Here is a 27,821-nt window from a genome sequence, read left to right on the forward strand (position 1 = left end):
TACGCATTAACGGGACAAGAGCCCATTCAATATCGACCTGTTATTTAAGGACCAAAGCAGATTGAGCTCTAATATTTTGCAAAGTGTCATTTGGGGTCTAGGGCTATCTTATTACAAAATTTCACGGCATTTGGAGAGGGGGTCGAGTGGGAGCCATAGGTGACTTTTTGGTGATTTGAGATGGAATGATCCAAATGTGTCAACCCTCTCCTGCTGAACATGCAATAACTGATAGCGTGCAGCCACCTTCCTCTTCGCTAATGTAATGAACAACCTCTTACACTTCCCCTTACACCAGTCACCCTAATCCAAAAGACAGGGATACCAACGTTTTCGGGCGACCAACACAGCCCACCGCTCCCGATATCGAGCACGAACATCAGGACACTGTAGCAAAGTACAGTTCAGTTTCCATCATCCCCGTTCCACGTGCACCTAGCCCCGAGCCCTAACCTACACCAGCACCATACAATGGTCCGAGAAAGCAACTGGTACTGTTAAAAAAAGATACCATCGACCTTATATCATGTGTTTGTTCACTTATGAACGTAAAACCTATCGTGACGAGAACACTGACCATAAGACAGATGTAAATTCCAATGCACCCCCATTGAATCACATCGCATTCTGAAAACCAAAACACTGAAGTTTCAATCAACGCAGGTGACACATTTGCAGGCAAGAGCCTATTACTGTCCCTTGTCGAAGTGGCAGTTAAATTCCTCCCACCCCCCCCCCCCCAAAAAAAAAAACAAAAAAAACATGGCACGTGTATCATGCCTCAAATTTAAAACTTCATCTCCAAAAAGCCTCATGTTCCCGCTGCCTAGCCACCTCTGAGGGTGCATAAATGAATAATAACGGAATCGTCACCATCATAAACGAGATCTTGACCAACGAAATCATGCCATTCTAGTCCATTTCCGTGTGCAACACCGAAATAGGCGCCTGCTTGGAAAGGAGGATCATCGTACCCACTTTCAACATTTGTACCAGATTTAACAAAACCGAATACTACTACTACAACCAATATAACAAAGCCACACACCAAACATTGTTTCTGAACAAAAGCCACATCAACCCCCTGCCTATAAAGAACCGAGATCAGTCGCTATGGAACGCAGCCCGTTGTCATTAATAGAGGCACAAGTTAAATGAGTCATCATCTGAAGTATATATTTACACACCACCTATCCGTCAGGGCCCGGCCGGTAAAGACCAGCCGAAACTCCATGCAAAGAATCAACAACAGCCTCTGAAAATCTTTCGGGCACATAGGACAGAGGCACGCCTAGAGGCGGGGGGCTCCAGGCGTGAAACAGAGACCCCGCTTCAAAACTAAACACAAATCATGACTGCCGGCTACAGTCTCGGCACCCTCCACTCCGGCCTACCCACACGTCTGCACTGAGGGAACCTCATCACAACCACTGAATTCAAAGAAGCCACCTCAGACTCCAGCACGCCCTGCTCACTGTCCAAGGTCTCTACCATTTCGAGAGAATCCTCACGTTTCAGTGAACAAACTCTTCCATTCCTTGTGCGACATTTCTTCCTGGGAACGAGAGTAGCTGGAAGAGACGAGCCCTGGAGATGTTGAAGAGGGTGTGAGGAAAACTCCCAACAGGAATTTTTATTTATTAAATGATTCAATTTATTAGTTTTATTGGAATTTATTATTAATTCAAAGCGGACTGTATATATAGAAATTATCCTGCTAGGAGTTTTCCTCTTTCACAAATTCGGGGGTTTGATACACATTGCCTATCAATCAAAATTAATCAACTAATGGAAATTTGCTACAATTGTTAGCCTACTAAATATTACTAGATTAGTTAGAGAGAATACAGCTTGGCTGTAATGTAGAATATAGCTTAGCTGTAATGTAGAATATAGCTTAGCTGTAATGTAGAATATAGCCTGGTAATAGGCAAGAGAGACTGTCACATGGGCTGAAACTAATGGTCAAGGCCTTAATAGCGACTGAGAATGCCTCGTGATACACCAAGATAATGTAGTCACTTAACTTCTCCTTGTCTCTCCCCTGCTGAATAATGACAAAGTAATAACCAGCAACAAATATATTTCACATAACAATGAAAGCAGGTTTAGTTGATCAAACACCACACTAGAAGATTAATGGGTAATGACGTTTCGGCCCGTTCTGGATCATTATAAAGTAGATTGTGATGAGACGATTAATTGATGAAGATTAAGCCACTCAAGAGGTGGCACGGGCATGAATAGCCAGTAAGTTGAGACGAGGGAGGAACGGGCATAAGTATATGCCTGTGTTTACAAGAGGTAATGTAATAAGTTAACTTGAAATAAATCTTATCCATTCTGGGCGGGTAGTCCAACTCTATAATCAGTCAATTTATTAGTTTAATAAGTGATCACTCTACTAACAAGCGGAAATAGTACTCTTCCTTTAATTAGCAAAGTTCGTAGTCGATAACAGTTGTTGTTGTTGGTGCTTGACCACACTGATTTTGCAGGAAGATCAGATAGCTCACTCAGCGTGTTTGTAGGCTAAGCTGGTCTCTCGCTCTCAGTGGTGTTTCTTTTCTCCCATACTCGAGACGCATTCCCCAGCACCGTTTTAAATCCATCATTACCGAATTAGGGAAGTAGACTTTGAATTCACTTGTAATTTAGTTATATCCAATCTTGGAGAAAACTTTTTATCCTATTTGTTTCCAAGAATGGTGTTTTAATGATACGTGTTATAGATAGTTCTTCTCGTGATGTGGCAAATATCCCATTTTCTGTGAAGCCATGAAACCCATTTTCTTTTAATTTCTCTTAGATAAATTAGTGGTTAATCTGGTTACTATTTTCCTAACTGCATTTGCTTGGTACAATGTGTGTTAGTATTTAGTGTCGAAAATTCCAACATAATTCCGAGGAGGAGGGAAGTAACACGGGTCGGAGTTCACTGTTTAGGAATGGAGAACCCTTCATGGCTCTCCTTCAGAATTATAGTATTGCTTAGGTTTTAATTTGCACTGTTGTGCGGCAGTCCTTTCAGGACAGCGGGGTGGGAAGCCTCTGGGTGACATCCTTTCCTGCTAGCTACCAGGAAATAAATTTTTCTAAGGTTTTGAGACTAGTTGTACCTCTTCACTTCACTTTCACTATTCTCAAGACACCCTGGCTGTCTGAATAGACTATATCGTCTAGAGGCCATTCTGAACGTGGACAGTCACTGTCAACCAGAACATCACCACCAGATTTTAAGTTTTTTTTATTGTAGGGGTTGTTTGCTGATACTCCCATAGTCATTCTCCCATAGTCATTATTCTCCCGTAGTAGTCATTATTCTCTCGCAGTAGTCATTCCCTGACAGCTGGGTGGACAGCGCTTTGGATTCGTAGTCCTGAGGTTCCAGGTTCGATCCCTGGTGGAGGCAGAGACAAATAGGCAAAATGTTTTTCACCCTTATGCCCCTATTACCTAGCAGTAAATAGGTACCAGGGAGTTGCAGCTGCTACAGGCTGCTTCATGGGGGTAGAGGACTGGTCGAAGACCGGGCCGCGGGGACACTAAGACCCGAAATCCTCTCAGGATAACCTCAAGATAACCTCCTGAAGAGCAGTTAAGTATTCTAGTCCAAACGTCATTCCACCGACTTATTACTCTTGACAGATGTTTGTAGCTCTTAACCAACTAAGACATGCGAAGGATCTTCTGGTCCCTTGTATGTGAGGGATGCTAGTGATTTACGAAGTCTTCCATACATCAGATTAGATGGACTTAATGGCTTACGTGTGAAAGATCGTCAGAGGTTGATCAGTGGTCTGTTATCGACCAGAGATTCAATTTCGGTGACCGGTGTGAAGCTCCTGTAGATCAATCATTTGGTTTAACTGGTCCCACCATCCGCTTGTAGAAGCCTCCATGCCATTGCCTTCTAGGGAATATGAACTTCTAGTGGCACTACTGTTGATTTAGGGCAATGCATACAACTGGGTGATTCCAGACTTCCCTCAGACATACTTCCCCTGCAACGAAGTTGGACTGAGATCACTAACTTGGGGCAGGATCGACGGGCAACAAACCTACAGAAAGCATGTATGAATGCCTCGGCACATGTCTGGGGTCCCTACAGAGTATTGGGGATGTTATTTTGGAGATAAATATAGCCTCTGCGATTAGATTAATGAGGCAGTGGAGCTAATGAATTAATGTACGTTATGATGTAATGAACAATGTATGTTAAAGTATAATAGGAGAGCATATATGAGTATCCTATGTTCTGATCTTAGAGTATTCCCGAATGTATTGTTTTGCCTAAGAGAATTCACACTACCATGGGAGGATTGTAATGTAGATGTAGTAATTATTCTCCTGCAAAAGAACAAAATGTGTGAGATAGCAGAGCTGAGAGCAACATGTAACTGTGTATTTAGAGAATTACCTATAGAAAACACATGTATATTGTGATGTAACAGTAGCTAGGGATCACTAGAAAAACTGCTACTGCTCTACCTGTTGTAAAGGTTAAAATTCCTCGGTTTTGCACAAATTAAGGAGCAAATAAAAAAAAATATTTCCATCACAAGTCGCAACAAACCCAAAGTAGCAGAAGGAAGACTGGTAGACCAACAAGACACCGTGTACCCACCTCTTTCAAACCCGGCAAAAATGTATCCAGAGACATTGCAGTAGCCATACACAGACCTCAAAATTGGTTACAAGTGCTGCTGAGAGGTAATAAACTCAATAGTTAAAGCTTGTCATATCTGTGGAACAGATGCAGGGGGCACAACTATTGCATTACTTAATGGAAGGTGAAGCAACTGAAGCCCAGTGCACAAAACTCAACATTAATGCAATGAGAGCAGCTGCATTAGATTCAAAATTCACAGCGACTACAATGCAGTTGAATAATGGGACAATAGTGAACACTGTACACTACATCCAACTCCAAGGTAATGTTATCAAAACATGACTAAAACCAGTGCGCTAAAACATAAGCAGTAAAAAAATGAAAAGGAGGAAACCACACATCCATTTAAAACTTTGATGCAAATATCACAGTAACAAGGTTATTGTGAATAACAAATCTCAATTACGGGTTCACTATATCCTGTGCTACATGGACATCTAGTTCTGAGTAGCTAAATCTAAAACAACGGCAACAACAGCTTGGGATGTGGAAAGGTAAGATGCAGAGTCTATTAGGGAGTACACATCGGCACTGTGTATACTGTTATTGGACACTGCTCAACTGACAATTTCTCTTCAATGCAGGCTGAACTTAAAATTGAATTAGCAGTATTACAGGAAGTAGTCAAATGTAGTAAAAATTCTTTATTATTATTATAGACAGTAGAGCAGCGTTGGAGTCTTTAAATTAGTAGACGAGCAGCATACGAGAATATTGTAATAGTGTATAGAGAATGTAAAATCTTTAGTAAAAATGGATATAATATAAGATTTATATGGCTCCCTTCGCATATGGTAACATTGGTGAATGAGGCAGTTGATGTGATAACCATCAACTGCCTCATTCTGCCTCTGACGAAGAGAGCCTCGGAAAAACTCTTGTCGATGTTGTTTGGCATAAAACTTGGAAACGGACATGAATCAAGATGATCCAAGAAGGTAAATAAAAAGTAAAGAGAACGGTTATTGTGGACAGCAGTAACACACACAAGCATTATGCGTCCTTCACTTATGGTAGAGGAAAGTCTATTGGGAAGGATTCAATTTACACGAGATTAAGAGTAGGATACAATGTTTTTGGCATTACGGTGTTGTCAGTGAAATAGACAAGGAGTGTAAATTATGTAGCATGCCGCATGCCCACACCTTAGATCATTATGTATTAGTGTCAACTTAATGATAACTATATAAATAAGGAAATAAGTAGTGTACCAGGATTTTAGATGTGTGATACAGAATACTTTGGAGTTACAAACACTTTTACCCAAGAGTGTAACGCTTATATGCTGTGTTTTCTGTATTAACCTGCAATGTAAAATGTGTTTCTTGTACTTTGATTCGTGAAGTTGTGTGCCTCGTGAGGGACTTGAAGTAGAGGGTAGAAATAGCCTAAGCTACTTTATCCCTTTGAGATGTATTTTATTGTTTCTGTAAACGTACTTAAACCATTTTGAGAACGCACAGTTTGATCAAAGTTTCCCCAATTGTGTGTGTTTCTGCTTTGCTATCTCTGTCATACAACAGAATTAGCTTCAATTATCTTTTACCTTTTTCTTGGAACTTCCCTGCTGAATTAGGTTTAATTTTTTTTAGAGCATTCAAGACGCTCAAAATGTTTGTCCTTGTTCTTGTGTATGAACATTTTGCAAATGTCTTCAACTTTCTTAACTTCATAGAATCATTTGGCAATGCTTTGATACAAAAAACACATTGAGGTCTTTTTTCTCCATAGATGATGATGGACGTGAATTCACATTAAACATATGAAGCGTCGTACGCTCTTTAGCTGACACACATGATAGGCTACAAATTCTGAATCTAAAACAAAAGAATAATTCAGACTGTGTTAATAAATTTATAATGTACAGAATTTTTCAGTGTAAGCAGCGAGGCGGACTTCGTACTCTGATATCCTAAAGAGAACTGGGTCAAACTATCAGCCAACCAAATTAAGGGACGTCCTCTAAGTAAGGAATTTATATGGCTACATTGGTAGTATTACGACGAACGCAGTCAGCTGATTCTGATATTGGTTTCAAGTCACATGACCAGGTAGTGCTAGCCAGCTTACCAGAGCGATGTCGGGTAGCCAGTAAGGGCACCGGGTTAGGGAGTCGGTTAGGTGATGGGGGTGAGTGAGTGAGGGCTTGCCATGGCCTTGGCTGTAGTGCCACCAAGTTTTGTGGAAAATGTGCAGAAGTATATGGAGTTAGACGGCCGTTTGAGTGCCATAAAGTTTTTTCTAATGGGATCGAACATCTAAGCTGGTATTGTTCTGTATTACACTCGTATGGTTCAATAGGCCTCTGCAGTTACCCTCATTCTTAAACACAGGATGACTAATATATACAAATTCGCTTATTCATCGATTGATTGACAGTGTCAAGTTGATTTTTTATATCAACTTTGTATTTTAATGGATTTAAAACAAATTTATCAATATGGAGCATATGACTCACATGGGGGCAAAAATGGAAACTGGATTGTGTGATATTAGTGAGTGCCATTTTCTTTGCTCTATATAAAATGAGAAGGATGAGGGGGGGGGTGTAATTTTCACATCATTATAAAAGCTTGAGAACCATTGGTTTAAACGTTAAATGTCATGGCTCGGTGACGAACACAAGTGGAATTGTTATTATCGGACTGTGGCGCTGGAAGCAAGTTTGTATTATTTTCGACTTGATTTTGCTAAGCCAGCAAACTCTAAAACTCAACCCCCTCCCCTCCCCCCGAACTAAAAAAAAATTCCATGGGGGAAAATACCCCTGTACTAAACAGTATATAACACTCAATTTACATTTTAGCCATACATGTAATAAACTACATATATAGATATGAAGTAACAGTATTATGAATATATTCAAGCATGTATTAATATCATGGATCAAAATCACTTCAAGGTGATGTAGATAGGCTTCAGAAATTATCAAAAACACCGGCAGATAGATTAATACTGACATTAGTAAGGTTATGAGGCTAGGTAATGATGATAGTCACAGGATATCAGAGGGAAGGTGATGAGATTGCGAAAGGAATCTTGGTCATAATTAGTAAGAACTGGAAGCAAAAAAAATCTATGGAAAACTGTTCGAAATAAGGCAAATAGGAACCTGGGAATATTTCTAGAAGCGTTAGCAATAAAACACCTTGTTTTTTTCTGCAGCTGTAACTAGCTAGTTAGGCCTCACTTGGATTATTAAGTTCAGTTTTGGTATCCATACTATAGAACGCGTCATGCATAGAATGACAATGTTAACACCACGAATTATGAACCTTCCATGTGGAAAAAGATTGTTAAAGTTTAATTTACATTATCTAGAAACGCGAAGAGTTAGGAGTATCCCTGATTAAAGTGTACACATTAAACTATGTTTGAGACAAAGTACATCTCCCAGGGATAAAGTTGCTTAGTCTATTTCTACCCCCCCCCCCCCCCCACACGTGAACAAGCGGAAGAACGGGCATAACAAGGTTAAGGTATAAAATACATCAACACTTAATAGAATACGAAACAATGAATGAAAAATAGGTAAGTTTAGATTTAGGAAAGACCTGGATAAATACTAGTTTGGTCACAGTGTTTCGTGGAACAAATTACCGGGAAACATAATAGATGTAGGGTCCCTTGAATGTTTTACTGATCGTTTCAACCGTTAACAGGAGCTGCTCTTAATGTCCAAATGTTTTCTACTGCTCTGATACTAGAAAGCATAATAATGGCAGAAGGTAATAATAATAATCACGAAATAATGGAACCAAATTAGATTATTTTCGAACTAGAAAAAATAATAAATTATGGTTTGTGAATTAGGTTGTAGATTAATGATACAAATTCAGGGCAACGTTGGTTAGCAACCAAAGTGTCCCCTCGAATAATGCATCCCATTTTAACGTCAAAACTCCAAACAGCAATTTAGTTGATCATTTTATGTCCGTCGTAACAACTCCAGAGGACGGGCCGGCGTGTGACTGCTGAAGTGATTCATGTGTATGTTAGTGCTTAATTTCATCATAAGCAAACTACCAAGACTGGATTTGTTGATCAAAGGTTGCTTCAGCGTCTATGTATTTCATTGTGTCCTTCTCATTGTAAATATCAAATAAGACTACTCAGCCTTAGGGAAGCTTAATTTTAAGAAGCGACTAAAAACATTTGCCCATAACACATTGGTTGTTCATTGGTTTAAGAGGCGAGAACACATGGCTGCTCTGCAAGATAAGGAATTACATGCTGAATTTGGTAAATGAGTCACACGTTGTTAAAACATTTTATTTCATAATAATAATATATAAATAGCTTATTTCATTGTTTATATTAAACAATAAAATTACAACTTGGAATGTGAGATTTTAATTTTTGGGGGGTTTTTAATATATTTAGACATAGAGTAATTGTCTGGAACTGTGTGAGCGGCCTCGAACGCCCGTTGCGTCTAGATGTGACACCAGCTGCATTGACATTTCACATGTAAGGTGTTCATTATTGTCGTAAAGTTGACGAACATTATTTGTTAGTGTTTTAGTTTGTCAGCCCAGGGCACTACATCCTTGAGCTTCACTATATATCCCAATTCTCCATTACTAAAAAAGTCTGGGATATCAACAGTGATGTCATTGATTGAACGTTTGTGTCTAGCTGTCAAATATTTTGCCTCGAAATTGAGCATCATGAGGGAGTCGCCTTGCTCTATGATCACTGATGGTATGTCAAGTCATGTCATGTCATGGGTTAACTTAATGTGTTAACGAACGTTTCTGATGAACGTTTTGCTTTAAGCATGTTGAGCATCTGGATGGGGTCGGCATCCTTCACGACCTCTGGTGGAACATCTACAAAGTTGGACAGCGCGGGGCAGAAATGCTTTCTTCGTTTTTAAATGTTCCGGAAATAGATTTTGAAGTTCTAAAGGCAAACTGCGAATTCGTTTAATTATTCTGTGTGCTCTTTCCTAGAAGGTTTCCTTGGGCATAAACGAATTCCAGTTAACACTTTCTTCGGGATCCCGAGGCTCAGGATTTCCATAGTTGTAAGCCTTCATAACTGCAGTCGCCATCACTACAGAAATGCAGTATAATCTCCACATTTTTCCAGTAGTAAAGTGATGCACTCGAACTGTCAATGATTTACTGATCTAACTGCACTGCTCTAAATAACAAAGCGTCGCTTGCGTTAATGTTCGAAGGTGGAAAATGGTCAGATGGGTAGTTGATGAAGACTTGTGGCCGGTAGGTCCTATGGTGACCAAATAGATAAAGATTAAGCCACCTAAAAAGTGGCGCAGGAATGAATAGCCCAAAAAGGGAGTCGCTTTGGAACCATTACCAATAGCTGAAACTGGAGATCTGTGAATGTATAGATTTTTTTTTGTTGGGGGGAGGGGGGGTTTGGCGGTCAAGGAGGGCAAGCAATACTAATCATAGAGCTAGTGAGTTAATGAAGGCCTCTAGGTCTTCCGTGTTTTCTTAGTCCGAGTCTTGTTGCTAGTTGACATGGCTGTGTTGTCATTGGACTTCAGTGATGTGGCCTCCATGAGGAGATCTTGCACGCACTAGGGGAAGTGTCGTGGCAATGGAGCTCTTAATGAAATTTCCTCGTCTGAGGAGTCCGTGGCGTAGTTGTTGGTGGCATTGGTCTCATAGCCTGAGGTTGAGGCTGGCTCTGAAGTCGACGAGTTGTGATAGAAGCTGGTTCGGTAACGTCGGTGGTGTTTGTGGTCAGAGAGAGCACGTCTGCGAGCGCTTCTGTTGAGATGGTGATGGAGGAAGCTTTTGGGCTGGAATGGAAGATGCTGCTGTTTGTGCAGCCTGGGTCTTTAGTGGAGCTGACGACTGAGTTGATATAGACCTAGCAGTCGACCTTGTGGAAGTCCCGGGTGTGATAAGGGAGGTTGTGAGACTTGCGTCAGGGACTGTGATGAGGTCCAGGCCATTGTCTAGGTACAGCACATTCAGTTCCTGATGAATCGGTGGTAGTCGGTCCCTACTGTGAAGGCTGGCTTGACTGGTAGGAGGAACCATTGTTTGGTAAGACTGGGAATCTTCTGGTTTGTTGGTGAGAGCTGAGGTGTTGGGTATAGCATCAGGGGCTCTGGTGGTGGGGGTTGAGAAGGTTAACTTTCTTGGTTTCAACCTGGGCCTTGATTATTTCCTTTCTGCCGGGAAAGCGGTGTGAAATTGCAGGTTGATTGCCGTTGCAGAGAGGGCAGCGATGGGTTGTCGATTTACAGATGGAATAATGGTCCTGGATGCACAGGCTGCACTTTTGGATGGGGTGCTGACACTTGTTGGTGGGGGTGGGAGCAACCGTAGCACGGAAAGCCCTTTTAGAGCTCATGGTATCGTTCCTTCTTCACTTGGAAGGGTGGTATCTTGATGCGGAATCAATAGAGACCTTCTTCTTGATAGTTGGTGCAGTTTGCATGAAGGGTTTGTCCTCCCGATGACTGCACCAGTACAGATGTTGATAGAGGCATTTATGTTGAAGAGGCTAAGTTTCAAAAGTGCTTGTTGTGCTGTAGACAGAGGAGCGGCGACTAAAATAGGTGTATGTTTGAGGGAGACTTTCCGCACCGTAGGGCGGTATGTTGTGTTTATGGCGTCAGCTGATCCTTGGTGCGGCGACGAGGTAGTTTTCTGTGTTTAGCTGTTGGTGGCGCCAGGTATAAATGTGGCGCGGGTCAGATGTGACCCAGTTTGTTGGTCGACTGGAGATATTTAGCCAGTGCTTTGACTATTTGGTATTTTTCTTGTAACGAGTGGTCACCGCCACCTAATATATGCTCAATGGTAAAGGGTATTTTAAGTAAAATAAGTACTTGTTTGAGATTTACTCTGGCTCTATAATGTCGGAATCAGTGAAGGAGATAGTGTTCGATTGTTTCAGGCACCTGACAGTGGATGCAGAGTTCGTTGATGTCTGTTCTGTACTTAGAGCTGTGTGCTGCTAGTTTGGTGTATCCCAGCCTTAATCTGGTCATCGCTATATCAATTTCTCTGCTTTTATATCTGACATGTTTCCAAGTTCCAATTATGTGAGGGAGCCGGTCGGCCGAGCGGACAGCACGCTGGACTTGTGATCCTGTGGTCCTGGGTTTGATCCCAGGCGCCGGTGAGAAACATTGGGCAGAGTTTCTTTCACCCTATGCCCCTGTTACCTAGCAGTAAAATAGGTACCTGGGTGTTAGTCAGCTGTCACGGGCTGCTTCCTGGGGATGGAGGCCTGGTCGAGGACCGGGCCGCGGGGACACTAAAGCCCCAAAATCATCACAGGATAACCATAAGAATCACAAGATAAGTTTCCCATTTCTTTTTAATGGACCCATAGTATAAGGGTGAGCATGACGTTTTCCATTTCGTCGCAAAATCTTGGGTGATGGTATTTTTGAAAGCTCCTTTACGTGCAACATGGGGAATTGGATGACGGGTAATGTGAGGTGTGTTGTGCATTGCTTTGGCTAGTTGATCTACTAGTTCATTATGGAGAATACCACAATGCGCTGGGACCCATTGGATAGAGGTATCATAACCGTTCAATCGATGTTCATGAAAAAGTTGAAGACATGGGTAAACAAACTCCTTGCACGTTGTTGAAGAGTACGTAATGGCTTGAATCGCACTCTTGGAGTCACTGCAGATTGTATATGTCCCGATTGGTAATGTTGTGATTATTTGGAGAGCTTGATATAAGGCATATAATTCAGCTGTGAAGACAGATAGTTAGTTTGGTAACCGCCATCCCTGCTTGAGATGGTATTCCAGTATCCATACAGCTAGTGACCGAGGGTACGTTGTTCATGATGATGCGAGATCCATCTGTATAAATCGCTGTGGTATTTGGGTAGCAATTTTTCATTGTTGAGAGAAAGACTGAGGCTATGGCTGAGTTTGGTGCAGACTTTGGAATGTTGTCTTCAAGTTGTATTGCTGTATTAGGAGTTGTATAAAGCCAAGGTGGAATAAGGGGAACAGTAAGTTGGGTTTCAGAGTTGTGGAGTAGAGAGAGAGGTCTATAGCGAGGTTATTTGTAGCCCGAGTGAGGAAAGGTTGCGAGTGATTGGTTGGGAAGCGGGGGATATGTGGGTTAACTGTTGGGTTAATTTTTTATCTGTATGGGTGTGTTTGGTGAGCAGTGGTACAGAGTGACAGATAGTTGGCACACATTGTCTCGTCTGGTGGCTAGGCTTCTGAGGCCTGTTTCCCCGTAAAGTCCGAGGATAGGAGTGGAATGCATTGTGCCACATATAAGTCGCATGGCATTGTTTTGGATGACCTCTCGGCTCTGTGGGTTAGTAGGCGCAGCAGACGCATATGCTTGGCAACAATAGTCTAGTTGGCTGCGAATGTAGGTTGTATAGAAACGGAGCAAGATTTTATGGTGTGCTCAGAAGGTGGTGCCAGTGAGGGCTTTCAGTATGGCGAGTTGGGGTTATGTCGTCTGTTTAAGGTGTTGAATGTGTGCTTTCCAGGTAAGTGAGGGCGAGTGCAAGTGCATGCCAAGGTATTTATGTTCTTGTACGTGTTGGATGGGAGTGTTGTGTATTGTGAGGGTGGGTAGATGAGCAAGTCTCTCTTTAGTGAAAATTTGATAATAGGTTTTGGTAGTACTAACTTGAAGACCCCATTGTTGTGTCCAATCTATGAGGTGGTCAAGTGCTGTTTGCATTGAGACTGTATTAGGTAAGGCGTTGCCAGAATAACACAATGTTAAGTCCTCGGCGTACACAGAGAGGTGAACAGGATGGGTGTTAGGCAAATCTGCTAAGAATGCAGCAAAAAGGGTTGGGCTTAGTATGGAGCCTTGCGGGACACCCGTTTGTATTGGGATGCCATCGGAAAACTCGCCTTGTATATAGACTTTAGAGGTCCTGTTCGTAAGATAGGATTTTAACCATAGAAGTAATCTTCCCTGTACGCCTAAACGCACAAGCTTGCGAGGAGGCAAAGATGAGGAATGCTATCAAATGCTCCTTTGAGGTCTAAGTAGAGAACAATACAAAATTTGCTGCTTCTGAGGGAGGTGAGGATTTCATGTTCAAGGCAGAGTATTTGATAGTGTGTGGAGCATTGTGGTCGAAATCCAGCTTGGAGTGATGGTATAATATTATTATACTCTAGGTACCATTGGAAGCGAATATGTACTAGTCTTTCCATGACTTTACTGAGGCATGAAAGTAGGGAGATAGGTCTGTATGATGCAGGTTCGGATGGGTCTTTTCCTGGTTTAAGGAACGAAAGAATAAACTGGTTTGCCATTGTCAGGGAATACTTCCGTGAGTCCAGCATAGGTTGTAATAATTTAGGAGAGTACTATGTGCAGTCGATGGAAGATATTTAATGAGTTCATATGGAATTCCATCCTCTCCAGGTGCCTTGCCAAGAGGTAGGCGGGTTAAGGCTAATTGTAGCTCGCTTAAGGTGTACATGTTGTCGACGCAGAGCATGGGTAGTGGTATGGCACGGTCAATTTCTTGTCTGAGGGGGGAGTTCTAGGGCATGAAGGAAGGGTGTTGAGAGGGTAACTTTAAAAAGAGCGATTTTTAGAAAATTTAGAAAACTAATTTTTCTGATCATAGAATAACTAAATGTATTTTGAAGGTTTCATTCAGCCATTAAATATCATTCACAATTTATTAATGAATTTAAATATAAATTTTATGGAGTTTTTTTTTAACATGTAAAAACTATTTGTAATACATTAGGAACAAAATAGTTGTAGAAAAACAATTTATTATATAACCTTTGTGTTTGGATTTTTGGATTAAAAGTTTCTCAAAGGCTCTCCTGCACCATTCTCAATGCAAGTCATTCCTACACCTATGGGAAGAGATAGATGAACGTTTTCTTTACGATTTGTTTGCTGGGAGATATGTCTATATCCCAGGGGTATTCTGGCCACGTCTGTACCGACAACCGCTACTTGTTCTTGCTGGAAAGAGTCAGGAGTTCTAGACTGCCCTGGTTAAACTCATTTCTAGAGCACAAGACACCTTCCTCATCACCTATGCGGACACAAGTCATTAGCAAAACAGTAAGCGCATAAGGATATCATATGATGGTAGCCTTTCACCGGGGAACCGAAAAAACGATCTGGTGCACTCAATAGATGGCATTGATATCACCTCCCTCACCAGAGAGCATTGTCATCGATCCACCTACTAAATGAATTATGATTAGCAGCACAGATGTCGCTGACCTTGTAATACCTCCACTAAAAGTGTGTTTCCTTGTCACACCTAGAATAATTGGAGTTGGAGTGCATTCCCACAGATGGGGTCGATATTGCCACATCTCCACAGATGTTTATATTGTCACAGAAGGCTATTCTGAGCAATGTGCGAAGCACAGCACAAGAAGTTCAAACACCTCTACTCCCCACGATCGTCGTCGCCCCTAAATCAACACACCACCACCTCTCCTCCACACTACACGTAATACCCCACAACCTCACACACAGACTATACTCCCAAGCCCTCAACCCAGGGGCTTGGGAGTATAGCCAACCCTCACAGCAGTCCACACCCGCCCGCGTATCTACCTGCCAACACCAACAACTCGCGCCTCTCTCCAGGTACAGTCCTAAGGCGGACGAGATGATGGCCCTTGCCAAAGCCTGTGTGAAGTCGGTAATTCACACGTCCATCGGAAACATCTCTACATTCGTGACACTACTTCCCCAGTTACTAATAGCCAACTACCTGCTACCCATTAAAATACCCCCTGAGTGCCTAGGCACCACAATTAGAGCACCAGAGGTTCGTTTACCCCCAGATTATGCCAATATCACAGGACACACGAAGATCTAATCACCCAGCTCATCTAAGAGTAGACACGAATGGGTCCCCCCCCCCCCTGTGGAAAATCTATCGGTGAATAATTTATTTATATTTTTAATTTAATGTCGACTGTGTTATAATGTTCATAACTTGCTTATTACTTGTTTTTAACTTCAGAGTGAACTGTGTTTAATTTAATGTCACCAGTAATATTCCTTTCACGCAAATTTTGGGAGTTATAATTATTAAATTTGGTTTTAAAATAATTAAACAGTTCCCGTTATTATTTTAACTTGACCATAATCAATCGGTTAATGAATATTGTTAGTATGAATAAATTATAACCTTACCTGACTAGAAGGCTTCGACAATCATAATGGAACTGGTGTAGAACACGTGTAGTAGACTTGTGATGATGGCGTCGTACAGCACCGAATGGGACAAGATGGGTCACATGGTCTCGTATCTCTGGGTGACACTCCACATTAGTAACTCCACATCTCGGTTTGTCTGCCAACGAGTTACACCATAAAATCTACTACACAAAGTAATCAGTTTATATATAAATATATTAAATTCTGAAATAAAAGTTTGATATTAAATTTGCTTACCATTAGTTATTATACTACATAGCCGCAGCAGCATATTAATAAATGATAGAGCTCTAATCAAATCAAATACTGTGTTTGAACTATGCCTCCCAATACACTTGCCAGTGGCTTAGTGATGATAATACTGGACATGCCGAGGGGCATGGAGGCCGTGGCTGACCATGTTCGAATCCTTCAAAATAAAGTGTTTTCTGATGCATATTGGCTTGGGAACCCTTCAAGCTTGATGCATCCATAGGTACACTATATAAATATATATATAAGTGTGTGTGTGTACGTGTGTGTACGTGTACTCGCCTAGTTGTACTCACCTAGTTGTGCTTGCGGGGGTTGAGCTCTGGCTCGTTGGTCCCGCCTCTCAACTGTCAATCAACAGGTGTACAGGTTCCTGAGCCTATTGGGCTCTATCATATCTACACTTGAAACTGTGTATGGAGTCAGCCTCCACCACATCACTTCCTAATGCATTCCATTTGTCAACCACTCTGACACTAAAAAAGTTCTTTCTAATATCTCTGTGGCTCATTTGGACACTCAGTTTCCACCTGTGTCCCCTAGTGTGTGCGCCCCTTGTGTTAAACAGTCTGTCTTTATCAACCCTGTCAATTCCCTTGAGGATCTTGAATGTGGTGATCATGTCCCCCCTAACTCTTCTGTCTTCCTACGAAGTGAGGTTTAATTCCCGTAGTCTCTCCTCGTAGCTCATACCTCTCAGCTCGGGTACTAGTCTGGTGGCAAACCTTTGAACCTTTTCCATTTTAGTCTTATGCTTGACTAGATATGGACTCCATGCTGGTGCCGCATACTCCAGGATTGGTCTGACATAAGTGGTATATAATGTTCTGAAAGATTCCTTACACAAGTTTCTAAAGGCCGTTCTTATGTTAGCCAACCTGGCATATGCTGCTGCTGTTATCCTCTTGATATGAGCATCAGGGGACAGGTCTGGCGTGATATCAACCCCCAGGTCTTTCTCTCTCTCGGACTCTTGAAGTATTTCATCTCCCAAGTGATACCTTGTATCTGGTCTCCTGCTTCCTACCCCTATCTTCATTACATTACATTTGCTTGGATTAAACTCTAACAGCCATTTGTTCGATCATTCCTGCAGCTTGTCCAGGTCTTCTTGAAGCCTCAAGCTGTCCTCCTCTGTCTTAATCCTTCTCATAATTATGGCGTCGTCAGCAAACATTGAGAGGAATGAGTCTATATCCTCTGGGAGATCATTTACGTATATCAGAAACAGGATAGGTCCAAGTACAGAGCCCTGTTGGACTCCACCGGTGACTTCACGCCAGTCTGAGGTCTCACCCCTCACTGTAACTCTGCTTCCTATTGTTTAGGTACTCCCTTATCCACTGGAGCGCTCTACCAGTTACTCCTGCCTGTTTCTCTAGCTTATGCATCAACCTTTTATGGGGTACTGTGTCAAAGGCTTTCCGACAGTCCAAAAAAAATGCAGTCCGCCCACCCTTCTCTTTCGTGTTTAATCTTTGTCACCTGATCGTAGAATTCTATCAATCCTGTAAGGCAAGATTTACCCTCCCTGAACCCATGTTGATGGGTTGTCACGAAGTCTCTTCTCTCCAGATATGTTACTAGGTTTTTTCTCACAATCTTCTCCATCACCTTGCATGGTATACAAGTTAAGGGCACTGGCCTGTAGTTCAGTGCCTCTTGTCTGTCACCCTTTTTGTATATTGGTACTACATTAGCAGTCTTCCATATTTCTGGTAGGTCCCCCGTTTCCAGTGACCTACTATACACTATGGAGAGTGGTAGGCAAAGTGCTCCTGCACACTCTTTCAATACCCATGGCGAGATTCCATCTGGCCCAACAGCTTTTCTCACATCCAGCTCCAATAGGTGCTTCTTGACCTCATCTCTTGTAATTTCGAACCTATCCAAGGTCACCTGGTTTGCTGCCACCTCTTCTAGCGCCGCGACATCTCCCTGTTCTATTGTAAAGACCTCCTGGAACCTTTTGTTGAGTTCTTCACACACCTCTTTGTCATTCTCTGTGTACCTGTCCTCGCCCACCCTAAGTTTCATCACCTGTTCCTTCACTGTTGTCTTCCTCCTGATGTGACTGTGTAGTAGCTTAGGTTCGGTCTTGGCTTTATTAGCTATATCATTTTCATACCTTTTCTCAGCTGCTCTTCTCACACTGACATACTCGTTCCTGGTTCTCTGGTATCTCTCTCTACTTTCTGGTGTTCTGTTATTACGGAAGTTCCTCCATGCCCTTTTGTTCTGCTCCTTTGCTTTCATACATTCCTTATTAAACCATGGATTCTTCCTTTGCTTCTGTTTTTTCCTGTCGGGCTGGGACAAACCTGCTTACAGCCTCCTGACATTTTGTGTGTACGTGTGTGTGTGTACGTGTGTGTGTGTACGTGTGTGTGTGTGTACGTGTACTCACCTAGTTGTGCTTGCGGGGGTTGAACTCTGGCTCTTTTGTCCCGCCTCTCACCGTCAATCAACAGGTGTACAGGTTCCTGAGCCTATTGGGCTCTATCATATCTACATTTGAAACTGTGTATGGAGTCAGCCTCCACCACATTGCTTCCTAATGCATTCCATTTGTCAACCACTCTCACACTAAAAAAGTTCTTTCTAATATCTCTGTGGCTCATTTGGGCACTCAGTTTCCACCTGTGTCCCCTAGTGCGTGTGCCCCTTGTGTTAAATAGCCTATCTTTATCAACCCTGTCGATTCCCTTGAGAATCTTGAATGTGGTGATCATGTCCCCCCTAACTCTTCTGTCTTCCAACGAAGTGAGGTTCAATTCCCGTAGTCTCTCCTCGTAGCTCATACCTCTCAGCTCGGGTACTAGTCTGGTGGCAAACCTTTGAACCTTTTCCAGTTTAGTCTTATGCTTGACTAGATATGGACTCCATGCTGGAGCCGCATACTCCAGGATTGGTCTGACATATGTGGTATATAATGTTCTGAAAGATTCCTTACACAAGTTTCTAAAGGCCGTTCTTATGTTAGCCAACAGGCAGAGCCGACTGGCTGGCTGGGCGCAAAGTAAATAAAGGTGACGCGACAGATTGCGAGGTAAGGGGGGAGGGAGGGGGGTGTGATGTACGAGACTTGAAAACCATGACTTACACAGGTGATTTTCTAAATTTATATGAATAACTAAGGCTTACATAGACGATTTTGTAAGTTGAAAACATGTAAAATATGTCCGTAGAGTTCTCCTGGAAGCCCTAAAGTGCTACACACGTTATTTGAATTTCTCCCATAAGGCCTTAACAAACTTCTAAGTCTCGGAAATTATTTTTCTCATAAGAATTCCATACTTCTAAATCTCGGAAATTACTTACTCATAAGAAATCCTTAATCTAAAATCTGTGAGTCCCCAAATTCACCTGAAAAAAAAAAAAGGGCCTGTGCGTCTTACACCGCACAGGGGTCCTCTCCCCCCCCAAAAAAAAGGAGCCGCTGGCGTGTCATCCTCACAGGGGTCCTCCGGCCTGAAAAAAAAAAGGAGCCGCTGGCGTGTCATCCTCACAGGGGTCCTCCGGCCTGAAAAAAAAAAGGAGCCGCTGGCGTGTCATCCCTACTACTGCACGCTTCTGCCTGAGCGTGCATCTGCTTCACGAATACCCTATCACCTTCATTGATCACCTTTGCTTGGACCTTGTTCCGCGCATTATAATATGCCTCTGCTACCTCTGTCGACTTTCTTAAATGTAGTTTCACCAAGTCAAATGCCTTGGTTGCTCGCCTACAGACAACACTTTTGAAGTCTAACGCATAGCATGGCGGTTGCTTGCTTGTGAACGTCGTGAACGGAAGTCGGGGATCGAACCCATGCAACAAAAAATGCGGGGTTTCTCCCACCGACCTATTGAACGCCGTGTTGAGCGCCGACTCCACCATCGACAAACTCTGATCCCATGCAAGCACATCATCACCAGCCAAATGCCGCAGAATACTGATTACTTCAGCATTGTGTCTTTCAACCAAACCATTCGCCGATGGTCGATATGCCAGCACTGGAGTATGTTTGAATTGATACACACTCGCGATGCTTTGAAATACTTGATTGATAAACTCTGACCCTTGGTCTGACACAACTTGTTGAGGAGCCCCAAACCTGGTTAACACACTTTCCACCATGGCCTGGGTCACATCCTCTGCCGACTTAGAACGGAGTGCACTCACCACAGTGAACCGTGTGAGTGCATCCACTGCTACAAATATGTACCTCGCCCCTGAATGAGCTTGTGGTAGCGGCCCAATGAGATCTATGTGTACTCTCTCGAAGGGAGTACTCACCTCCGGCCACCTACGCAAAGGTTCCGCCCCCAACCTATGTGCCTTGTACCTCAGACAACTGTCACAAGAGGCTACATAGACCTTGATATCTTTACCCATGGATGGCCAATAGAACCTTTGACGTGCCCTCTGCAACGTCTTGGACTCCCCTCCATGGCCTGCTGCTGGGATGTTATGACACAGATACATTGCAGTCCTCTGGAACTCCGGTGTCAAGACTGCCTGGTATACTGGTTCAGACCGTATACCCGAAACCCTACCAAGATGATACAACACCTCATCTTCAACCACAAACTCATCCACTGGGGCTGGAAGTGACTTCCTCAACTCCGCACGCTGACCCCTCAAAAACTTCCTTACCTCCCCCCACAGGGGGTGACCTTCCTGACTCCGTATCAACTCCCTCACATTCCACGACACATCTTCCTCCCCCCTTTCACTCACCACTGCTACATTGTGACACCTTGACAACGCGTCAGCGACCACATTGCTTTTCCCTGGTACATGTTCAAAGTTTGTAATGTTAAACTCTGAGAGCGAGGTAACCCACCGTGCCAGCCGCTGACAAGGCTCCTTGGACTCGAACACATACTTAAGGGGTTTGTGATCGCTTCTGAGCCAAATTTCATGTCCAAGCAAGATGTACCGGTTTCGTTGTAATATGAATGTGATCGCTAGCGCTTCCCTCTCAATCGTACTATAGTTCCTCTCTGCAGGACATAGTACTCGTGAACAAAATGCAATGGGACGCTCCCGTCCTCGCTCATCCACCTGAGCTACCACACCACCTATCGCTGCGCCAGAAGCATCCGCATACACCAGAAATGGTTTGCTAAAATCTGGGTGCGCCAAGATACTGCGAGAGCTGACAGCAGCCCTCAGTACCTGGAACGCCTGCTGTTGTTCCTTCCCCCACACGAACTCTGCAAGTCCACTGATCTGATGTAATGGTCTTGCAATTTTTGAAAAATCTTTAATAAATCGCCGATAATAGCTAACCAACCCCAGGAAAGATTTGCACTCTTTCTTGTTCTGTGGGACTGGGAACTCTTGAATATCCCTGGTTTTATCTGGCAATGGACTGATACCCATCCGGCCCACTGTATGACCCAGGAATGTTACCGATTCTCCAAAAAAAACTGCATTTTTCAAAATTCACTTTGAGGTTGTGTGACCTCAGCCTTAGCAAGAGTTTCCTCAAATTATGCATGTGCTCCTCTAATGACTTTCCCAGCACGATTACGTCATCGAGGTACAGCAACGCTGTGGGACCTATCAACCCCGATAATACACTCATCATTAACCTACTGAACACAGCAGGTGCTGACTTCAACCCGAAAGGAAGTCGTTTATATTGCCAGAGCTCGTTGCACGCACTAAACGCTGTGATTTCCTTCGACTCTTCCTCCAGCGGTATCTGGTGATACCCACTGAGTAGGTCTAATGTGGTAAAATATTGTGTACCCTTCAAGTGTGTCAATGTGTCCTGTATGTTAGGTAATGGGTATGCTTCGTCCTTCGTCAGCTTGTTTATTCTGCGGAAATCTACGCATAACCTCACTCCCCCATTCTTTTTCCTGACTACTACGAGAGGGCTGTGCCACGGTGAACTGGATGGTTCAATGATATCATGCTCCCTTAGCTGGCTTATCTCCTCTTTCACCTCCCTCTGGTGTGCCACTGGTATGCTATATGCTCTCGTATATACTGGATGTGCGCCCTCTACGTCAATTCTATGTGCTCCTTGAGTAATGCACCCTGGGGGTTCCCCTCTCAACGCAAAAACATCCGGGAACTCCCTGACTAAGCCCCTTAAGGCTTCCTTAACCTCCCTTTCCATGGACATCCTATCCACTATTCCCATTAATTTATCCATTCTATCCTCATCGCCCTCACTCTGACTTACTGACATGGCTGCAATAATCTCCTCCACAGGGTGCCCCCACGCTACCTGTGTATGCCTACTCAAGGTGACTGGCCACCGAGAGGGATTAAAAACCCTCAAACGAATTACCCCTTCATTTATGTCTTCAATAGTCTCCATTATCACCAACCCTGCTGGATTATCCAATGGCTCAATTTGCACAACGTCTACTCCCTTGGCTTTACATGCCATTTTAATCACTAAGGACGCTTCTCCCGGAATGGTGACATCCTTGGGTACCGTGACTGCCCACTGTATATTCTGGTCCCCAGCCGAGTTACCACAGTTACCCCTCACTACTGCTACTCCTTCTCTACTCCTCACCTTGTTAACGTCTACCGCTTGACCCCCACATACCAATTTATTCCCCCTTGCGCTGAACGCTATGGTACATGAGTATTTTTCGAGGAAATCAATTCCCAAGATAATGTTGGTATGTTTCAGCCCTATATCCTGTATTACTACAAAACTATGTTTAAACCATCTATCTTCTAGCTGGAAATCCACAGTTGTCTCACCCAACACCCGCAACGCATTATCCCCCACCGCCGTTAATCTCCTGTTGTTAGGTATCAGCCTGACGTCTGATCCTAACACGCTACGACTCATGATGGACACGGAAGCACCGGTGTCCACCAAGGCTGTATAGATAGTGCCCTTTAACCGTAAATGCACCTTTATGGGATGACCCGACCCGACGGTACACAACCACTGTCCGCCACCACCTACTGTACACACTGGGTAATTAGGCGGAACAAAAAGCTTACACTGCCAGGCCAAGTGACTACCGTCACCACACAGCTTACACACTTTTGTCTGCTTAGGTCGGTCCGGCTCGTGTTTACCTGCAGTGTACCCCGTTCCCCGGGGATACCCTCTACCGGTACCCTGGTTCTGGTGGTACATTCCTGTTGCTCCCTGAGCAGGCGTGTATCGTGGTGGAGCAGGAGTGAACCTGCCTCCACGTGCCCCTTGATTATAGTCTCCTCGCTGCCCACGAGTACCCTGATGGGGTCCCCACGACACCCCACTCGTATTGTGTCCCTGGAACACCCTTGGCTCCCAGCCCTTATTATTGTTACGTCGAGGAGCACCTCGCCCCTTGCCCTTGGAATGTGTGACCCCCGCCGCGGGTCCATCCTCCACTGGCTGAGCTACTGGGGCCCAGAGCTGAGCCTGTCTCTCCTGCGTGTCTGCTAGATTTGCCTGTTCCTTAGGGGACACTTCCTTGAAAATGTCATCCTCTGTCAGTTTGTGTCGGGCTATTCTCCGCCCAAAACACTGCATGTTTCACCGCTTCCTTAAAAGACTTAGCTTCCCTGCAGTGTAACGCACTTTCCCGCGGTAATGCACCGAAAAAAACACCGTTGCATAGAATCTCTTACTACCCCCGTGAACTGCGTTTCCGTCCGCTCAATCACATCACCCAAGAGTCTTATTCTATGGCCAAACGCCCTTAATTGTTCCCCTGGTTCTCGTTTAAGTGCAGCTAACTGAGCCTTTAGTTCTACTGCATCGTGCTGCACATCATAATGATCTATCAGTTCCTGCTTAAACTCGCTATAACTATTTATTTCTCTAATTTCCGCAGAGTTGAGCAGGGTCTTTGCTTCCCCTTTCACCTTGGAATATGCCAATGCAATCTTTGCCTGATCCGACCATGACCCCACACTAGTCGCCTTCTCTAGAGCAAAGAAAAATGTTCTAATATCCGTCAGTAACTGACCTTTCGAATCCCGTTTGGCGCCCCAAAACGTGGGTATGTCTCCATATACCTTAGGTCCTGCATTAGTCGTCTCATGCGTGCTCAACACATTTTTCAACCACTGTGCAACCTGCCCAATTGTCTCTGACGCTGCCGCCTGCGCCGTAAGCAACGCCGCCGTGTTATCACCACTCTCACCCTGACCGACATTACTCGTGGCCTGGCCACTGGCGCCCCTATTACTACCCGTACCCGTCATGGCTACTCGCCCCTTATGTGCTCGTTTATGAACCAGCTTGACGCTTTGCCGTACAGTAACCTTACTTGGCCTTATTCCCTTAATCTCACTAGAATCACTTATAATTTTAAGCCTCCATTAACAACGTCACTTATCAGTTATCCACACTACTGTTTCCACCCCTTAGGGGACCTTTCCCTGCCGCACAACGTGGCCACTCCACTTGGCCACACACCTTGGCCCCACACCCCACTATGGCCACTCCCTGGCCCACGCCCCTTCCCTTCCTCACTCCAATATCCACCGTCCTGAACACAACCCGACGTCTACCAATTCCCGAACATTCCCTCACCAACTAAACCGGTAACACACTTCCTTCATCTCTCAAAGTGTTCCAAACCTGTTTGCGCTGCCACCAAATATGTCGTGACGCTGAACCCCGGTTCATTCCGAACACAGCGATTACACAACACATAACACCTTGCCTCAGCAACCGTTACTACCACCGTGTACTCCTACACACACCAGACCCTTGAGGCGTACCACTAGGTTTGTACTGGAACACAATGAATGAACATACGGAAGGTATTTAAAGGCCGTCGGGTTTTGTCATTTAATTACAAAGAATAGACTCTGACAAATAATACTATATTAATTAACATACTCTATTAGGTCAATACACTTCCAATACCCATAGACCACTTGACCTCCGCGATCACCACCCACACTCGTAACTTCCGCCTAAGTCCCTAATACGGAATGATTACTACAACGCTCCACACCCGGTTAGTCTTACATTCAATACTCACATACTGCAGACTTAACTTGGTCACTAAGATCACAACAGGCTCTCGCATAGCTGTCTGCTACACTTCGCTGCTGCCGCAAACGGAGAGGCGGAGGACTCCCCAGTTCCACTCCCACAATCAGACTGACTCCAGTCCGCCATCTCCCTCAACCATTTCACCCCACCTCTCAAGGAAGGTATAATCCGATTAACCTTATCCCTAGAGAGGTAATCTTGTTCCTGGAAGCCTGACGAAGAATAATTCCTCTTTCCAGGAATTAATCATTTGGCTAAACAGCTTCGGTCTTAATCCATTGACCTTTCTTAGATATGTGATCCATAGTCTGTCTACTTACATGTACTTTCAATCATCATTCGTTAAGTGTTGTAGTAATGATCCTCTAGCTAATAATTCCTACTAACTTGTGGATTACAACACGTACGTGTGTGTGTGTGTGGGTACGTGTGTGTGTGAGGGTACGTGTGTGTGTGTGTGGGGGTACGTGTGTGTGTGTGGGGGTACGTGTGTGTGTGTGTACGTGTGTGTGTGTACACAGGTAAAGTGCCCATTGGGCGAGCGGGAAGTGGGGCCAGAGGGAAGAGTAGGCCGAAGAGGAAAGTTTGTAGATCAGGGGGAAAAGTGCCAGGGCTTGACCCAGCAGCAGGCCTTGAATTGTGGTATGCATTCTTCACCAAACCTGTTCACCCATGCATCAAAGAATGTCCCAACAGCACCGGAAGTCCCAACCAGCCAATGTGTGTGTGTGGGGAGGAAGAAGCCGTGCTCAGTGGTACAGTTGTTAATGTATACAATTGTGAGGGGATGGTTCACCAGCTCACTTACAATGGTGCTCTTCTGCCTGTGGATGTCAGTACACTACCTAAGTGCACTTGTTAAGTGCGCATACCTAAGTTTGGTAACCAGTACCCGAAACATCTTGTTTGGGCTCATGTGAGAGCCCCAGTCATCAGCATTCCAGAAATGTTACCCTGGTCAGGGTAGCACGTCTGTGAACAGTTATAGCCAATAGCATCTTTTCATTGTAAGCTTGGAGGGAGAAAAGTTTGCGCAGGAACAGTCAGGCCGCCTGGTAATGCGAGCGTGGGCCTCCCGCCAGCTCCAGTATCGTCGCCATGGCAATGGCAGGCGTCCATCTTGAGCCGCCATGTTGGTTGACCATTTTGGAGTGCCCTAGGGTCGTCCTACACCGTCTGATTGGTTGAAAAGGGTAGGCCGCTGTGTGCCTCCCTCTTATTGGCTCTTTCGAGGAGGACGTGGGAATTGTCGGTGTTCCTTCAAGGTATCATTCTGCTCCAGTCACCGCCATAGCCTGACGTCTCTCTCTTGCCCATTTGGCCAAATTGGGCGAGTAGATATCGTGGTGACTGTCTCCTCAGCTCCTCCACTGCCGCTTCCACCAAGACCGCCAGCTGCACAGACAGAATCCAGCTGGAGTCATCGTCGAGGGGTAGATAGGGAATAAGTGAGAGAAATCTTGGATCTTGGGTAATTTGCATACGAGCAGTAACAGACAAGTGGGTCCCCATACCAGTGATTATAGACGTTCAAATTTCTGCTAGTGCTTTTTAGCAGTCGATGGGAACGGGGAAATTCGTGTCAAGTGTTCAGGGGCAGTTTTCTCATAGGAATTTGTGGAAAATGTCGAGTCAGTGTTTTGGCGCCTAAGTGTTGGGAGCGCTACGCTTGCTCGGGAGGGGGGAGGCCGCCACTTAAGCCTACCACCCGCCACCTAGCGCGCCAACACCTACCGCCACCTACAGCGCCGTGAGCCAGTCACCCACCAGCAGGGTGCTTGATTGTATGGTAGGACGATTGTGTGTGTAAGCCGGTTGTATGAATGCGTAAGTACCTATGTGTGTATTTCTGGTGATTTACTGGTCTCTAAGCCTGAATTCAAAGTCAGGTGTTCCGACAGGGTATGAGCGACTTCTCCAGCAGAGGCAAAGGAAAAATTCTACGATGACCTCAACAGAGTCATAGCGAGAATCCCTGTAAAGGAGCCACTGTTCATCCTCGGCGACTTCAACGACAGAGTGGGTGCCGAGCACAACATTTGGCCCACTTGTCTGGGTCAATTCGGCATAGGGAGGATGAATGAGAACGGGCAACGTCTGCTAGAACTCTGCTGCCTTCATGGTCTTTGTGTAACCAACACGTTCTTCGGCACAAAGTCTCAACACTGAGTATCTTGGAGACACCCCTAGATCCAAGCACTGGTACCAGCTTGACCTGATTCTTACCAGGCGTGCAAGTCTCCCCAGCGTCAAGATTACGCGTAGCTACCAGAGTGCTGTCTGTGACACCGACCACTCCCTGGTATGTAGCAGGGTCAAGATGCAACCAAAGAAGCTTCATCACTCGAGAAAGGCGGGCAGACCTCGCATCGACACCACCAAGACCCGCAACCAGGACAAGGTGAAAGATTTTGCACACGTGCTCGAGGAAGCTCTCCCTGACCCAGCCGGGGACACTGCCTGTAAAAGATGGGAGCACTTCAGAGATGCTGTGTTCAACGCTGCCATTTCCACCTTTGGCAAGAAGACCAGCAGGTCGGCAGACTGGTTCGAGGCTCACTCAGAAGAGATGACACGTGTCATCGAAGAGAAGAGAAACGCCTTGGCAGCCTACAAAGCCTTCCCAAGTCAGCGCAACTTAGATCCTTCGGGCCGTCCACTGCAAAGTGCAGCAGAGCGCCAGGCGATGTGCCAACAACTATTGGCTCCAGCTCTGCTCCCAGATACAGACTGCAGCGGATACAGGCAATGTAAGGGGAATGTATGACGGCATCAAGCAG

The sequence above is a fragment of the Procambarus clarkii genome, chromosome 88, assembly GCF_040958095.1.
Source record: "Procambarus clarkii isolate CNS0578487 chromosome 88, FALCON_Pclarkii_2.0, whole genome shotgun sequence".
NCBI lineage: Eukaryota > Metazoa > Arthropoda > Malacostraca > Decapoda > Cambaridae > Procambarus > Procambarus clarkii.